Below are 12647 nucleotides of genomic sequence, written 5' to 3'. Positions count from 1 at the left end.
GAAGTTTGGATCAGAAGGAGAAAAGATGAGAGATATAAACTTAATACAACTTTTCACGTATTTCATTTTAAAGTGCTCTCGGCATTTTTTTTTTTATGTTTAAGATTGCTTTTCTTTAAAATCTTTAATAAAGCAGTTATTAAAGACTATTTTATAACATGATGATAAAAATAAAAATCTATCTTAACCTACAACTAGTGTCTTCCAAAATGTATAATTAGACCAATACAAGTGTTTTCATTACCACCATTATGATTTAGAGCTGTTCTGGAGGTAACATCTAATATAATCAGACAAGAAAAAAATTAAATGCATAACAATTATTTATAAAAGAAAAATTACTATCATTATTTGCAGATGGTATGGTAAGATACATGGAAATCCCTAAAATAATTAACTGAAAAAAAACACCACTAAAACATATTAAGGAACTTAAAGGATTCAAACAATGGTAAAGGAATATCATACTTTTAAACATTATCAGGATATCATCTCTGAGTTAAGTTCCAAAGGTAACATGAGTTCAAGAAATATAATATCATTATATTTTTATTTTGAACATATTCATTCTAAAATTTGCTTTAAGAAGTAAGGGAGCAAGATTGTCAAGGGAAATGCGGAAAATTAAAAAAAGGTATAATATAGAGGGACTAACTCTACAAATACTAAAATAAGTTATAAACTATCAGTTACTAAAATCATGATTTAATCTGCTCAATCAGAACAGATGTCCAGAAATGGACACTCATACATCCAAGAACTGATTGTGGAAAAAGGATTTTTCAATTACTTATTTGTATAACTGTGTAGCCATCTGGAAAAAAAGTTGAATACAAATCTATCTGGCTTATGAATACATATAATTTGAATATAAATGTATATATTCCATAATGTATATTAAAATGAGTTTGGATTTCCCAATCTATATTTACAAATAATTAAAAAACATAGCACTCAATAAAATTGAGCAGAAGATATGAATGTACAATTCACTGGCAGAGGAATATCAGTAGCTATAAAGCACTGTTACAGAAACTCCACTCAAGAAAAATGCACATTCAAACTACATTTATGATCCATTTTTCACTTACCTTATTTGCAAATATTAAAAATTTATAAAATATTGCTTTGACTAAGTTGTGGGGAAAACTAATTTTCTTACATTGCTGGTAGGAATTTAAATGGGTATATTCTCCACTGAGGAAAATTTGACAATATCTATCAAAATCATAAACACACATGTCCTGAATGTAATAATTCTAATATAATAGTGCATATGTGAAATAAGGGGTTTACAAACTTATTTTTTTCAGCATTATTTCTAATGGTAACAAGCTGGGGGAAAGGAATCCAAAAGATCTAAATGCCATCAGTAAGTGACTAATTAAATCATAGTACATCCACTCAATGGAATAAGAATGAAGAACTTCTTAGCAACACTTGTATGGTGCCTAACTGATACAAGTGTCTAACAGTGTGGGAAGAGCATTTCCATCTGAGTAAGCAAAAGTGACTTATTTGTATACATACAGAATATCCCTGGGAATTTGCACAGGTATTAGTAATGTCAGCTGCCTTAAAGGAAAGAAACAGGGTACCTGGAGGCAAAGAAAAGCGCAAGACTTTCTAGTTAATCATTTCATATATTTTTTTTCAAATTTTAACCGTTAATGTATTTTTTAGTCAAATTAATTACTAAATATAGTTATACATAATAAACATGAGATAGGCATTCCCATTTTTAAAGTGATGAGTATTTCTTTTTAAGTGTGAATTACCTAGATGTGTATATGTTGGTGTTATTGATGGAGTGGTTGCAGTATGAAGGTGTGAAAATATATGTTGTAATCTCTTTCTCAGGGTTGGTCAGTAGAGTTAAAGGTCCTATTGCAGTCATTTTTAAGTCCCTGCAATGTTAGTATCATGTTTGCAACATGCATGGCCCCTGGAATCATTGACCTCAAAGTTTGGTGCACAGACCCTGGCTCCATCTTCGACCTTGATCCCCTGGAGGACAATATTCAGTCTAGAAGTCTACATATGCTCTCTGAAAAGACAAGTCACTATAGGCGACGTTGGTCTCAATCTCATACCAGCAGTACTTTCGGTACAGTTCTTCATCATACATTGAAGAACTACAGAGGCAGCAAATTTAATTACTAGCAAACAGTAAAGAGCCACTGTCCTCACAAAGGTGTCTTGCTGAGGAGTCCAGGATGTCATTAAAACTCCCACTAAGAATTATGTAGAATAGTTTGCATATAAATTGTAGACTTAGTGGTAGCAAATGGATTACAGCTCACAAGTTCAAATTTTAGTATCCTTCAACAGTTCTAATCACCCGGAAAAGACCTTGAGTTCAACTATTCAAATTACATGGGTGAGTAGCATGCTGGATAATATCTGAGATATACTTGACAAGAAACAATTGCAGGGGAAAATGAAAATAAAATAATAAAACATAAACAGAATCTTCTAAAATGTGATAAGTTTTACTCATTAAAAAACTTATAATGGGAGCTGTTAATCTTTATCTGAGAAATCATGTATTCCCTTATGATATAAAGGAGTTAAAAATTTGAGCTCCTGCCTAGAGAAAATATAAAAGATCTCTCTAAATTAGAGCTTACTCCTTGTGAATAAAGTCTATTCCTTTAAGATGAGATAAAGTGTCTTTCATATTATATACCTTTTAAATATTGTAAATTGGATTTTTTTTTTAGTATTTCAGGCTTACTTTGTATATTTTAGGATTCTACATCCTTCAACAATGTAAGCCATTTTCTCTAATTTTTAAAATTCTTTAGAATTTGATTCACTCTTCTATTAATATCAATAATACCTTCTTAGGTCGAAGAAGTTCTTTTGTAAAGAATATATGTGACTGAGTAGATTTTAAAGTTGGGATTTGGAAATCTAAACTTACCAGAGGCTGCTTTTCAGAAACTTGCAAAGCTATGTGGCCTTTACAATGTTTACTTAACGTTTTGTGAAACTATCTATACCATATCACTTTGCTTTAAAATAGTGGTATCTTAAACCCTGAATAGTCTGGTTTTCTATGGCCTGTGATATAATAATAGGTGTAAATATAGGTATAGCAAAATAGAGGTAGAAATGTCCCTTCCTCTCCGGAAGACAGCTCTTCTGGCAGCCTTGGACCAACCCAGTTCTCCCCTTTTCTTGCTTGTAATTCTTAAAAATACTGTAGCATGTACTGAGAATACGATATTCTGAGACAGGGAGGAGCTCTCTGAAACAGCACATGCCTTGTTTCTGTCCCTCCTAGGGAATGTCACATCTTGGGGAAACATTCTGGTCTTTGTTCCTTTCTCCCATAGAAGCAGGATGTTTTTTAAAGCTGTGTCCAGTGTGTCACATGGCCCCTGTGGTACATAACCTGGGGTGGGCTGTCTTTTGGGATCCTTCAGCTGTGGTGCAAAGTGGAGCATGTGCAGTCAGGACATCATCCATCTTGGGCAGTAATGGGCACAGTGATGGTATTTTCCACACAGTGGTAGCCATCTTTTGGGATTGGTGGTTAGCAAACCTGCTTTGTATTCTCCCACTATATGTGCACAGAATGATGGAAAGCCACATCGAGAAAATTTTTTATATTTGTTACAAAGCTACATTTTTAGGAAAGGGTCTTCAAAGTCTATTCCACCATCTAATCTCCTACCTGTGCCATTTTTTCTTAAAATGTGTCTTGTAGCATTTCCTTTGAAAAGATGCAGACCACTTCTTCCTTAGTTCAGGGTAAGTCAGCTAGAGCATGTTGCATTTGCTGAAAATGACCAGAATTCTTTCCAAGCAAGGACCTTATTTAGCATCAAGCCAAAGAAACAAAAACATATTTCTTAGAAGTGACTCCTCTAAGGTTGCCATCCTGAGGACAGCTGGGGGAAACTTCCAGTTGCTTTAAATAAGCCCATCTTGCACAGGAGAGTTTGGAGGAATAGATTTTCTTCTGTGAGGCTAGAGGTATATTCCTTTTCCACCTTATGTTTCTGCATGACTGTTATGAGCATCATTGCCATGTCATTTCCTTGTGTCTCTTGCTTGTGATCATAGGGAATTTGCCCCTCTGGATTGATAGGAAGTGATACACTGTTATATGTTGAAGAAGAGGTGGCATAAGTTAGAACTTTACCAAAGTTAAATTATGAATTTAATGATTTAGAATCCAAACTTGCCATGTGGAACTCTGATATAAAACAAAATATATGGATTTATATTGCTGAATTTATATCACTTTGGAAAGTGACCTGCCCTTTTTGTGTTTTAAAATATTGAGGGGAACATCCTTCATCCTCCTCTATGTGACAACCCATAGTTCATATTATATTTTACTCTCAACTATATCTTTATATACACACATTACACACTCCCCATATATATTCTTTACATATGTTTATGCATATATATAAGTATATATGTGTATGTAACGAGGAGGACCTTTTAGAATATATATAAAAAATATAATGTATGTATTCACTAATTTTAAACATACATCAAACACAAACAAATCTAAATCCAAACTTCAGATCAAGTCAAGATAACCCCCAAAATGAAAAAAATAGCATTTCTCTTTTTCTTCTAACCCCCAAAGAATTAAAGAGAAACTGCTGTGTTCAGTGCACTTTTCTATTTTTTATAAAAAGGTTTATAAAAAGCGAAGTCCCAAAGAAGAAAATTGTTTGATTTTATTTGAATGATTGTCCTGTGGGGAGCAAAGTCTTCTTCACACCCAGAGATTCAGAAATCTGTCAGCTTCAGAAAACTCCTGAGGGTTGAGTCCAGAGATGCAAAACCTCTGAAGGCTGCCAGAGTCCAACCCTCCTTGAAGTATAAATAATAATTATTCTCTGCATCACCCTCTTAAAGTTTTTCTCGATATTTTTTCCTCAGCTTTCATAATTTTGTTGCCCTTAGCTACTTTAAGAATATGTGCTCCTGTGCAAACCACTCTGCTCGATTCCTCACAGGAATGGTAGGATTAAAACATTTTGAGACTTGAAAATCTTTATCTATTATAGTGCTTAGAAACTTAGTAGTGCTTCGAAATTCTTTTATATTAAAACACATATATTCAGTGATGTGTCACTTAATGACAGAGGTATATTCTGAGAAATGTGTCATTAGGCAATTTCATCATTGTGTAAACATAAGGCATATTTACAAAAATGAACTAGAAGTTATATGCATCTATGATATATAGGGTATCTTATTGCTCCTAGGCTATAAAGCTGTACAGCATGTTACTGTACTGAATACTGTTGGCAATTGTAACACATGGTAAGTATTTGTGTATTCCAACATATCTAAATATAGAAATGGTACAGTAAAAATAGGTATTAAAACCTTATGGGACCACCGCCATACATGCAATTCATTGTTGACTAAAATTTCCTTATGTGGAAAATATGTATATATAAAATTGTTGTCACTCCAGATTCTCTGGGAACCATACTACCTATTGGAACAGATACCAGAAGTCTACACTTAAATGGTTAGATTAAAAATAGAGCAGCATAGATTAAAGAATTATAATGCAGAAGAAAGAGAAAGAAGAAAACAGAACTGAAATGTCATGATATGATTCTTCTAAAAAAATTAATAATAATAAAATGGTCAAACTACTAAAAAATGTAATAAACAAGCTATCACAAAATTAGAAATGCAAAAGAAAATACTACCTGTGCATTACCTTGAACTTTCCTCTTTAGTAATCTGACAACAGCTGTGATTTTCCTTCCTTCTACTCATTTTAGACTTGCTGTGTTTGACGAAGATAAATATAAAACAGATAAACTTATCAAAGTCTCAGAAATTATATGTACATATATATAACAATCTCTTTTTAAAAATCCTCTATCTTCCTATAATTGCATGTATTTATGTAAAATATATATTTATTGAATGAAATCATTCATCTTTTAAAAAGAAACATTTCAGAAATTATAGTTGTCAAAGTTACATTTATCATTAAGACATAGTTTGATTTATATGCAGATATTGCAAAATCCAGAGGAGAATAAATATAGCAAAATGAATTCTCCAATTCTCTGATCTCAACCTTACACAATTTTCTTCTCCTAATCTTATCTTTTTAACCAAGAAACTTGAGTTCTTTCTCTATTAGTTACTTAGTGCCAAGTACGTGAACTACCTCAGATTCTTAGTACCCTTAGATTTTTTGTGGAGACATCAGAGTCAGTATCTGGGTTTAAATCATATCTCTCCTATTAAAAACTGAGTATGAATCAGACTAGTGACCGAATGGCATACTCATGAGGAAATTCATAAGAAAGAAGGATAATACAGAGATGATAAGTAGATATTTTTGGAAAATAATTTTCAATGGATTTCTCTCTGCACCTCCTGCAAGCAGAGCACCTACTCCCTGATATTCCAGAGGATCTCTTCAATGATGTTGTATAGTGGTCAGTCTTGGATTACAGAGTGTCTTCCTCTGAAGTAGGGTAAAAAGACATAGTAAAATAAAGTCAGTAAAATTTAAAAAAAAAGTCCTTTTCCAGAGCAGAAGTTAAGCAGGTTGCTTTAATTATCCATCATAAAGCATCAGGTTCCACAGGTTTGGATTTTCTCAGTAGTGAGGCAGACCGACTACGCATATAGCATCCAACTAGGTTCTTCCTTATTGCCCATGTGGGACTTGGAGGCAAAGGGTCTGACACAAAGATGAAACTTAAGATGTTTGCTGTACAATAAATAATAAAGTAATTGATCTCTGACCCAGAAGTATTATACTTTTTGCCAGCACCCATGAAAATGTGGCGCACAAACATTTTAGGTCATAGAGGTGACAATTCTCAGAGCCTTCACAGTATGGACAGGTATCTCACCAGACTTATTTTCTTCCCTTTTATTTTAAGTTTAGGGGAACATGTGGAGGTTTGCTATTTAGGTAAACTGGTGTTGTGGGGGGTTGTTGTACAGATTATTTCATAAATCATGTATTAATTCTAGTACCAATTAGTTATTTTTCCTGATCCTCTCCCTCCTCCAACCCACTACCCTCTGGTAGGCTCCAGTGTCTGTTGTTCTGCTCTATGTGTCCTTGTGTTATCATTTAGCTTTGACTTGTGAGAACATGCAGTACTTGGTTTTATGTTCCTGCATTAGTTTTCTAAAGATGATGGCTTCCAGCTCCATCCAGATTTCTACAAAGGACATGATCTCATTCTTTTTTATGACTGCATAGTATTCCACGGTGTGTATGAACAACATTTTCTTTAACAGTATACCATTGATGGGCATTTGGGTTGATTCCATGTCTTTGCTATTGTGAATAGCGCTGTGACGAACATACATGAGCATGTGTTGTTATGAAAAAACAATTTACATTCCTTTGGATACATACAGTAATGGGAGTTGCTAGGTTAAATGGTCATTCTGCTTTTAGCTCTTTGAGGAATTACCACATTGCCTTCCATAATGATTGAACTAATCTATACTACCAGCAAAAGTGTAACAGTGTTCCATTTTCTCTGCAACCTCACCAGCATCTGTTATTTTTTGACATTTTATTAATAGCCATTCTAACAGGTATGAGGTAGTCTTTCAGAGTTTTTATAATATTGGGTCTTATCATTAAGTCTTGAATTCAGCTTGAGTTGAATTTTGTGTATGTTGTAAGGAAAGGGTCCAGTTTCAATCTTCTGCATATGGATAGCCAGCTATCCCAGGACGATGTATTGAGTAGGGAATCCTTCCCACCTTGCTTGTTTCTGTCAGGTTTTCCAAAGATAAGAGAGCTATAGGCAACCTTTTTTCTGGGTTCTCTGTTCTGTTCCATTGGTCTGTGTCTGTTTTTACATCAGCACTACACTGTTTTGACTACTGTAGCCCTGTAGTATAGTTTGAAGTCAGGTAGCTTGATGCCTTCAGTTTTGTTCTTGTTGCTGAGAATTGCCTGGACTATTTGGTCTCTTTTGGCTCCATGTTAATTTAAAAATAGTTTTGTTTCCTAGTACTGTGAAGAATGTCATTGGTAGTTTAATAGGAATTGCACTAAATCTATAAATTGCTTTGGGTAGTATGGCCATTTAAACGATATTGATTCTTCCCACCCATGAGCATGGAATGTTTTTTCAGTTCTCCTTGTAGAGATCTTTTTACCTCCATAACTAGCTGTTTTTCTGTGTATCATCTTTTTTTTTTTGTGGCAATTGTGAATGGGATTGCATTCCTGATTTGCTTCTCAGCTTGACTGTTGTTGATGTATAGGAATGTTAGTGATTTTTAACATTGATTTTTGTATCCTGAGACTTTGTTAAAGTTGTTTATCAGCTTTAAGAAGATTCTGGACTGAAATTATGGGATTTTCTAGATACAGAATTATGTTGTCTGAAAACAGGGATAGGGTGACTTCCTCTCTTCCTATTTGGATACACTTCATTTCTTTCCCTTGTCTTATTGCCCTGAACAAGACGTCCAATACTATGTTGAACAGGAAATGTATGCGAGGCCATCTTTATCTTGTGCCAATTTTCAAGGGGGAATGCTTCCAGCTTTTGCCCATTCATTGTGAAGTTCTCTGTGGGTTTGTCATAGGGAGCTCTTATTATTTTGAGGTATGTTCATTCAGTATCTAGCTTATTGAGTTTTTAACATGAAGGATTGTTGAATTTTATAGAAAGTCCTTTCTGCATCTATTGAGATACTCATGTGGTTTTTGTCTTTAGTTCTGTTTATGTGATGAATAACATTTATTGTTTTGCGTATGTTGACCAACTTGCATCCAAGGGATAAAGTCTATTTGATCGTAGTGGATAAGCTTTTGAATGTGCTGCTGCATTCAGTTAGCCAGTATTTCGTTGAGGATTTTTGCATTGATGTTCATCAGGGATATTTGTCTGAAGTTTTCTTTTGTCATATCTCTGGCAAATTTTGGAGGGAGGAGTCCCTCCTTCTTAATTTTTTTGGAATAGTTCAGTAAGAGTGGTACCAGCTCTTCTTTGTTCTTTTGGTAGAATTTGACTGTGAATCTGTATGGCCACAGATTTTTTTGGTTGGTTGGTTGTTTATTACTGATTCAAATTTGGAGCTCATTATTGCTCCATGTGGGGATTCAGTTTCTTCTGGTTCAGTCTTGGGAGAGTGTATGTATCCAGGAAGTGACCCATTTCTTCCAGATTTTCTTGCTTTTTTTTTTTTTTGCACAAAGATGTTTCTAATAGTCTCTGATAGTAATTTATATTTCTGTGGAGTCAGCAGTAATATCCCCCATGTTTCTATTTGTGTTTATTCGGATCTTTTCTCTTTTCTTATTAGTCTAGCTTCTGCCTACCTACTTTATCAATTTTTTCAAAAAAAGAACTTCAGGATTTGTTGATCTTTTTGATAGTTTCTTGTGTCTCAATCGCATTCCATTCAGCTCCGATTTTGGTTATTTCTTGTCTTCTGCTAACTTTGGGATTGTTTTGCTCTTTGCTCTCTACTTCTTTTAGTTGTGATACTAGGTTGTTAAATTAAAATCGTTCTAACTTTTTGATTGGGTGTTGGGTGTATAATGCTATAAACTTTCTTCCTAACACCTCCTTAGCTACCCCCAGATAGTCTAATATGTTGTATTTTTGTTCTAATTAGTTTCAAAGAATTTCTTGATTTCCACCTTAATTTCGTTATTTACCTCAAAGTCGTACAGGAGTAAGTTATTTAATTTCAATGTAATTGTTTGGTTTTGAGTGATTTTGTTCAGTCTCGATTTCTAACTACATTTCACTCTGGTCTGTAGGGTGGTTATTATGATTTCAGTTCTTTTACATTTGATGAGACTTGTTTCCTGCCTGATTATGTGGTCAATTTTGGAGTATGTGCCATGTGGCCAAGAAAACAATTTATATTCTGCTAGTTTTTGGTGGAGAATTCTGTAGATGTCTACCAAGTTTATTTGACCCAGTGTTGAGTGCAGATCTGAATATCTTTGGTAATTTTCTGCTTTGTCAATATGTCTAATACTGTCAGTGGGGGTTGAAGTCTCCTACTATCATTGTGTGGGAGTCTAAGTATCATCAGAGGTCTGTAAGAACTTGCTTTACGTATCTGGGTGCTCCTGTGTTGGGTGTATATGTGTTTAGAATAGTTAGATCTTCTTGTTGAATTGAATCCTTTATCATTATGTAATACCCTTCTTTGTCTTTTTTGATCATTCTTGTTATAAGTCTGTTTGTCTGAAATTAGAATTGTAACTCTTGCTTTTTTCTGTTTTCCATTTGCTTGTAGAGTTTTCAACATTCCTTTATTCTGATCCCATGGATGACATAGCATGTGTGATGGTTCTCTTGAAGACAGTATTCAGTTGGGTCTTTTTCGTCATCCAGCTTGCCACTCTGTGCCTTTCAATTGGGGAATTTAGACCATTTAAATTCAAAGTTACTATTCATATGTGTGGGTTTTATCCTGTCATCAAGATATTAACTAGTTATTATGCAGAGTTGTTTATGCTACTGCTTTATAGTGTCACTGGTCTGTGTACTTAAGGGTGATTTTTTTTGTAGTGTCTGGTAATGGTCTTTTCTATCCATGTTTAGTGCTTCCTTCAGGAGCTCTTATAAGGCATATGGCAGTGCCCTCAGCATTTGCTTGTCTGTAAATGATCTTATTTCTCTTTTGCTTTATGAATCTTCATTTGGCTGCATATGAAATTTTGGGTTGGACTTTCTTTTCTTTAAAAATATTGAATATTGACCCCTAATTTTCTTCTGGCTTGTAGGGTTTCTGCTGAGAGGTTTGCTGTTATTTGATGGGCTTTGATTTGTGGGTAACCTGACCTTTCTTTCTAGCTGCCTTTCCTATTTTTTCTTATTTGACCTTGGAGAATCTGATGATTATCTGTCTTGGGAACGTTCTTCACATGAATTATCTTACTGGCATTCTCTTCATTTCCTGAATTTGAAGGTTGGCCTCTCTACTGGAGTTGCAAAAGTTCTTGTGGATGATATACTGAAATATGTTTTCCCAGTTGTCTCCATTCTTCCTATGTCTTTCAGGGACACCGATGAGTCATAGATTTGGTCTCTTTACATAATCCCATATTGCTTGTAGGTTTTGTTAATCCTTTATTATTCTTTCTTCTCTATTTTTGTCTGACTGTCTTATTTCAGAAAGCCAGTCTTAAAGCTCTAATATTCTTTCTTCTGTTTGATCTATTCTGTGATTAATATTTGTGATAGCATTATGAAGTTCTTGTGGTGTGGTTTTTAGTTCTTTGAGTTCTTTTCCATACTGGCAATGTTGTCTGTTGGCTTCTGCATTGTTTTATTGTGATCCTTAGCTTCCTTGAATTGGGTTTTAATGTAGTTCTGAATCTCAGTGATCTTCATACCTACCCATATGCTGAATTTTATTTCTGTAATTTCAGCCATATCAGAATGACTCAGAACCCTTGCTGTAGAGGTGGGGCAGTTAGTTGGAGATAAGAAGACAGACAGCATGGCTTTTTAAATTGTCAGGGTTCGTGTATTGGTACTTTCTCATCTTTGTGGGCAGATGTTCCTCCAATCTTTAACATTGCTGACTTTTGGATGCGTTGTTTTCCCTTTTATCCTATTTGATGGCCTTGAGGGTCTGATTGTGGTAAAAAGTGAGTTCGGCCGACTGGCTTTGTTTCTGGAAGAGTTTTGGGAGCCAGCTCACAGCTGCCAACTTCTAGATTACATGCTCTAACTTTGGGTGACTTATATTGGGCCCCAACTTTGTTATCTGGCTTCTTGTGGTTAGTAATCCACTGTCCTAGGGAGTCAGGGTGCTCCGGATAGGCTGGTCACTACACTCCAATAGGTGTTGTCAGTCAAAGCATTTTGTAGTGTGATGACAGTGGGACCCCTCCATGTTAGCACATGCAGTGACATCAGTGGCCGCAGCAGCAGTGTGTCACAGTGCATGCTCATTGGCTCTGCCAGGGTGCCTGCCTCCCTGCAGTGGCAGAGGCAGCATGACTCAGGTGGGTGAACGTTCCCACTGGCAACTATATGGGTGGTCATGCTGGTGGTTGTGTTATAAGAGGGGCAGGATGCTGATTGGCACAGATCTGTGTGTGTCCTATGTGTGATTCACACAGATGGGGGTGGCTGCTTAGGGTGAAGGAGGATCCAGATGGCCTGATGTGTGGCTGCAGTAGCTGGTCTGTTGAAGTTCTCTGCTGGTCAAGCATGGTCCCCTGGTGCAGGAGCTGTGATGTGGGCCACCAGGGCACCCAAGGCTGCACAGCAAACAGGAATGGCCCAGGTGGGATACCGGAGAGGCCAGTCAGACCACCCCCGTCCAATGGCCAGCTGTGCTACAGAGTTCAGGTTGGACAGTTCTTCTTGGGCTAAAGTCTCCTATAGGAGCCAGTGGAGCCTATGGACATCCCTTGCTGTGCTCCACTACAGATGTTCCCACTGGGCTCTGCACTGGCTTGTATGCTGCCTTTCGCACCTCTCAAAGCACTTCTCCCTGCCAGTGCAAGGGTTCACTGTGGTAGAGGAATCTTTTCCTGCCTGGATTCCAGAGGCTTGTGGTGAGAACAGGTTGCTCCTTGCCTGTTCAAGTCATCTGTTCCCCAAGAGATTTTAGGAGCCAGGAATAAGTCCTGGTGTGCAGTAGCCCCGTCCTGGGTGCCCAGCTTCCTTTCACTT

The 12647-nt window shown here is 36.0% G+C and overlaps 1 long non-coding RNA gene across 1 annotated transcript in view; it reads right to left on the bottom strand.

Moving 5' to 3' along the window:
* Positions 1 to 12647, bottom strand: part of LOC144581430 (uncharacterized) — an 85506-nt gene that overhangs the window by 30061 nt on the left and 42798 nt on the right. Inside the window, exon 2 of the long non-coding RNA XR_013532253.1 lies at positions 5700 to 5779. This is a non-coding gene — a long non-coding RNA (uncharacterized LOC144581430). The remainder of the gene's footprint in view (positions 1 to 5699; positions 5780 to 12647) is intronic.

Source organism: Callithrix jacchus, chromosome 2 (genome assembly GCF_049354715.1).
Source record: "Callithrix jacchus isolate 240 chromosome 2, calJac240_pri, whole genome shotgun sequence".
NCBI lineage: Eukaryota > Metazoa > Chordata > Mammalia > Primates > Cebidae > Callithrix > Callithrix jacchus.
The sequence above is the reverse complement of the archived record's forward strand: the minus strand, read 5'-3'. Positions and strand labels throughout refer to the sequence as shown.